We start from the raw sequence: 6,441 nt of genomic DNA on the forward strand, positions 1-6,441 counted from the left end.
GTCGGTAACAATCACCCAAATGGTATCATAACCACCCACAACTCCCGGTAACTTCGTAATAAAGTCCATCTTAATACCTTCCCACTTCCACTCGGGAATTTCAGGTTGCACCAAAAGTCCAGACGGTTTCTGATGTTCAGCTTTAACCTTAGCGCAGGTCAAACACTTAGCCACATACGTAGCCACATCAGCTTTCAAATTAGGCCACCAATACAGCTCCTTAAGATCATGATACATCTTTCCTGAACCAGGATGAATAGAGTACCTAGACTTATGAGCCTCATCTAAAACAAGTTTTCGTAGATCACCAAACTTCGGAACCCAAAGGCATCCCGCAAAATACCGAGTACCATCGGTTTGTACCTCTAACTGTTTACTCAAGCCTCGGACCTTCCCGTTACAAAATTTTCCTCCTTCAAGGCTTCTTATTGTGCCTCAAGGATCTGCCTAGCGAGGTTTGTTTGAATTGTCATATTCAAGGCCCTAAACCTGCGAGGTTCAGCCCTTTCTTTACGACTTAATGCATCAGCCACATCATTGGCCTTTCCCGGATGATATAAAAGTTCGCAATCATAATCATTTAACGTCTCAACCCATCTTCGTTGCCTCATATTTAACTGTTTCTGATCAAGAATATGTTGAAGACTTTTGTGATCAGTGTACAATGTACCTTTGACCCCATATAGATAATGTCTGCAAATCTTAAGCGCAAACATAATAGCTCTCAACTCTAAATCATGGGTTACGTAATTCTGCTCGTGAATCTTCAACTGACGTGACGCGTACGCAATAACTTTCTTTCGTTGCATCAAAACACAACCAAAGTCTTGACACGAAGCATCACAATAGATAACAAAATCATCATTACCCTCAGGTAGTGATAATATCGGTGCAGAAGTTAACTTCTTCTTCAGAGTTTGGAAAGCAGACTCTTGTTCACTCTTCCACTCGTACTTCTTCCCCTTATGCGTTAAAGCAGTCAGAGGTTTCGCTACTCGTGAAAAATCTTGAATGAGCCTTCTATAATAGCCTGCTAATCCTAGAAACTGGCGAATCTGAGTAGGAGTTTTCGGAATTTTCCACTTTTTAATTGCCTCAATCTTGGCGGGATCAACTAGTATTCCTTGTTTACTAACAATATATCCAAGGAATTGAACTTCTCTTAATCAGAAATTACACTTAGAGAACTTAGCGTACAACCCTTCTTTTCTCAATAAATCAAGCACCAACTTCAAATATTCTTCGTGTTCTTCATCACTCTTAGAATAAATAAGGATGTCGTCGATAAAAACAATAACGAATATGTCCAGATAGGGTCTGCACACACGGTTCATGAGGTCCATAAACACAGCAGGTGCATTTGTCAATCCGAACGGCATAACAAGAAATTCAAAGTGACCGTAACGGGTGCGGAAAGCAGTTTTCAGAATATCAGTTTCTTTAGCGCGTAATTGGTGATAACCGGAACGAAGATCAATCTTATAATAAACGGACGAACCTTGAAGTTGATCGAACAGATCATCAATTCTCGGAAGAGGGTAACGGTTTTTAACAGTAAGCTCGTTCAATTCACGATAATCAATACACAAATGAAATGAACCATCTTTCTTCTCAACGAACAAAACGGGAGCTCCCCAAGGGGACGAACTGGGCCGGATAAAATAAAGTTGCAATAATGAAGGAAGAAATAAATATGGAGTAGTCACATCGGTGGCATAGATATTTAAGGCAATTCTCTCAAAGGAGTTAACGAGGATCATGGACTCCAAAGTAAATTTTCATTATATTTCCGAAAGGAAGACGTATGAAAGGTGTGATAATTCAACGAGAGTGAACTTCCTTGTACAATGAGCGAGGAAGTCTAGGATTAATCCATATTCTTAAATTTATGTGCGGATGAAAAGAACGCGAATCATGGGTTATAAAGAATGGCCGACTCCAGGTGAGATGAATCTCCAAAAATAATTTCGTGCACCCTAAAGTATCGAATCCTAGAATTGATGTTTACGAGGGTGTTGCGGTTGACAGCGAAAATTGAGAGTAGAAACTCCTCAAATGGTCTAGAGTAATATATATCCATGATACCCATTACAACAACAGTTGGGGTAGAAACCCACCTAGCGCCTTTTCTACAATAAGGTGACCATCGAGTGTACCCCAGAAACTTGATTTATCGGTCTGCGTTTCGGCCATGTCCAACCATAAGAGGGAAAATTCTATGAGCGCAAAGACTTTCCAACAAATTTTATAAAACCGGCATCCAAACTGGTGTAAGAATTTCTATCAATGGACTTAATGGTAAATTTTCATCCTTAAACGGAGGATGAGAAGAAATGTGATCCAAACACTCTGTAGAGTAATGCGAAAATTCTAATGTAATCAATCAAAGAAGTTTTGAAAAAGCTTTAAACGTCTAATGTAACCCCATAAATGGAACGAAGCTCTTAGTAAATTTAGAAGTATGTACAACGTGTACCATTTTACGTAAATCAATTTGAGTTAACTAGACAACTCAATAAGAGTGGTTTTAAAATAATTTTGAAGGTATAAATTAGTGTATACTAGCCAAAATAGGTAAGGGTAAATTTGTCCATTTGAATTCATACGTACATATATGATTTTATAAATAGTATACATGACAAAGTATTTCATTACTTCTATTCGCCCATAAATCTCATGAGAACCGCCCAATTACACAAATGTGTAAAATTTTTAATGAAAAGCAGGGTATCCGCATCACGGAGGTTACGAGTTGAAGTAAGATCGTTAAAGCTCGGGTGATGGACTTGAATCGTCTTGCGACATCTAATCAATAAATGCTACGAGGTCATGAAAACGAATGAGTTAAATATTGTTTTGACTATTGTCAGGACATAAGTCCTTGGGCCAAAACTCTTTACGTGCGAAGCTGTCACTAACAAGCGAGTTATGAATGACAAAACATAGGGTAAGTAGTTCGATTAAGACGAGTCTCTCGTATATCAACAAATAAGATAATGAGTATCTTCCTTACTCATGTAACAACGTTAGAATTTCCGAATGAGTGGTGTATAAATTTTCTCTGACTCGCTTTCTATTCCTCATGTCACAATATTGGGACTTTTTATGAATTAACGTAATATAATCACGTTGGCCTGACGCCATTATATTTCACTAAGTCATAGTTCCATTCCAATAGCACTACATGAGGTCAGGACACGCGGTCAACCTCGAATTTCAACACAATTTCCCTAAAACAATTTCTTAACAATGTGCTAAGGATAGCACAAGAGACAAGGACATCGAAAGTAATGAATAGGAGTAACGATGACATAAAAATGTCTTCGAAGTACCAAGAATCTCTAAAAGTAAGAATGACGTTTTCCGTTTCAACAACCAAAGCACATAGGCACAACGGCACAAATGCACGTAATATAACAAAAATGTTATATACCTAAACATAATAGCTGACATTGAAATGCCGAGCATTTAGAAGTCAAGAATGACATCTCGCGTAATATAACTCAAACGTTATATACATAACCATAATAGATGACATAGAAATGCCGAGAATTCTTGAACACGTAATGTAACTTAAACGTTATATCAATAAACACTAATTATGACATAGAAATGTCGAGAATTCCAGAAGTCAAGAATGACACCCCCTCGGTTTCACTAACCGAGGTGTTCCTTTAAAAGATGAACTCGCATGAGTCGGAGAATACGTTTAAATCGGAATGGGAGTTCCTCCCGGATTCAGAACATAATAGAAATGTATGTATGATAACAATATACATACCAACACGACACAAATAATCACATATAATAATATATAATAGGTCGGGCTGTAGACTAGACTCACTAATGCACCCTATTGACCCGGGTAACGACATCAATGCAGCCTAATTCCCTACAACCAGAGCTCTGATACCAACTGTGATAACATCACAGTTGAGGCAAAAACCCACCCAGTGCCTTTCCTGAGAACAGGGTGACCACTGAGCGTACCTCAGACACTGATTTTACAGCCTGCGTCTCCGCCAAACCGGCTAACCCTAGAAAGGGACCGCAAGGGGCAAGAGCCAATGCTTCGTCACAGGTAACACTGTGAGAACCCCCTCTACGATTAATCCGCTCAAAAACGGAATTAAACCAGCTCTGATACCAACTGTGACGACTCCGTCAAAACACTTAACGGCTCCGTCACTTGGTCCCACAGCTTGATCGAAACTCTATATGAATTTAATAAAACAACCTTGCATTCTTTATTTAAAAATGATTTCCTATAAAGGAAATCTACTAAAATGTATAAGTTTAGAAAAACTATACAATAATACTTTAACCAAAAGTTGACCAAAATAAAGTCAACAAACAACCACTTTTTAATGTAATAAAATAGAATGCAAGTTAATGTTTAACAAAAGCTGCCATCATAAATATGCAGACTCTCTAAGCACAGCGGAAGCAATCAATCATGAACCTGAGAATAAAACATGCGAGTAACTGTCAACAAAAATGTTGAGTGAATTATAGGTTTAATATTGCAAACAATATTTAATTTAAACAATAAAATTTTATGTTTGAAAACATAAAAACTCCTTTTTGAACCACCAAATTATATGCTAGAAAACATATAATAAAACATTATTCCATTTTCCGTGAGCCACCTGGTAACCACTTAACCATTTATTTACCCTTGCCAAACACAATAAATAATATACACCGAACAAGTGTATCTACAACAAAATACGAAGTACTAAACATTCCGATAACAAATTGCTAGCGCGACTAGCTCGAAATGGGGTTGTCAAACCCGATAGATCTATCCATAGGATTCGCGTTCACCAGTAGAAACCAGTGATTACAGTTACCAGACTAGGGAATATTTTTGTTCAACTCACAATGAATAATTTAAACCAACTTCCACTTGTGTCCAAAATATAAATAAATTGCATGTATTCTCATCCCAAAAGATTTAAAATAGAAAAATGGGACTATAACTCACCTTAATAGCAACTGAAGAAATCTCACAAACAAGCGAACAGCAAATAAAGTAAAGTGATCAAGAAAGATCACAACGCCGACCTATAAATAAAGCAGGCCGATATAAATAACTAACTTAGGTCAAGTCTTAGTATGATAGCTATTGTACATGTTGCAAGTAGACATAGAATAACACTCGGCAAGCATCGGTTTGACTGGAACAGCATACGGACACACACTTTCTATTTTTAGAAAGTTTCTATTTTTAGCAGGTTTCCATTTTTGGAAAGTTTTCTATTTTAGGAAAGTTTCTATTTTTGGAAAGTTTCTATTTTTGGAAAGTTTCTATTTTTGGAAAGTTTCCAAATTTAGAAAGTTCTATTTTTAGAAAGTTTTGAAGTTAGGAAAGTTTCCTTATTTAGAAAGTCAACAGAAGTCAACTGAAAGTCAAAGTCAACCGAAAGTCAACTCAAAAGTCAACCTTGGTCAAACATAGTCAACATTAATTTGAAAAGTGTAAGTTATAATAATAACATAGGTTATAATGTTTATTAAAGTCAAAAGTGTATAATTATGTCTTAACATAAGTTTAATTAAATAAAAATGAATTATTAAAGTTTAGATAAGTTTAAATGATATAATTAATATAACATAATTATTAAATTAATTAATTAAATATTAGTCATAATATAAGTATTATTAATTAATAATAAATTTTAAATCATATCATAAGTATTATTAATTAATAATGAATTATTAATCATATCATAAATTTCTAATTATACTTATTAAATCATAAGTATTTAATAATTAAATAATAACTAAGTCTTATAATAATTAAATAATTATTTAATCCTTATTATAAGTCCTATAATACTAATAATCTCATAATATAAGTTTAATACTTATCATAAGTATTTTTTCATTAATAATACAAGTATTATTAATCATAAGTTTAATTAAAATGTTAATTAAATCATAAGTCATAATTAAATGATATAATAAATATATATCATAAGTCTTAAATAATAATAATTACTTCTTATATCATAAGTAATTAATCAATAATGAAAAATCATTATTTTTCTCATAAGTTTTAATATTTAACCATAAGTTTTAATCAAAAGTTCATCGGGTCGTATCTTGAGCCCCGGGTGTCGGTTTTCGGCGAGCCTTACATATATCTCCGCCTAAGCAAACCACCCGACACTTTGGTACACTCAAGAACACACCATGAACAGCCCACAAGTCGTGATATACAGTCAATATACTACTTGGAACTTCAATTCAATCAAAAACGTGTTTTAGACGTAACGGGTGATTCGTGGCTCGGATTGAGATGACCCGAACATGAAAGTTCGCCCCACCATCAGTCGTAACACACTAACACACCCTAAAGTCACCAAATATGGTCACAAAGTCGGACCAAACCTGGTTCATACCAAAATCACATTTCAATCTTAACAAAATACCACT

This window comes from Rutidosis leptorrhynchoides, chromosome 7 (assembly GCF_046630445.1).
Source record: "Rutidosis leptorrhynchoides isolate AG116_Rl617_1_P2 chromosome 7, CSIRO_AGI_Rlap_v1, whole genome shotgun sequence".
NCBI classification, from domain to species: Eukaryota; Viridiplantae; Streptophyta; class Magnoliopsida; order Asterales; family Asteraceae; genus Rutidosis; species Rutidosis leptorrhynchoides.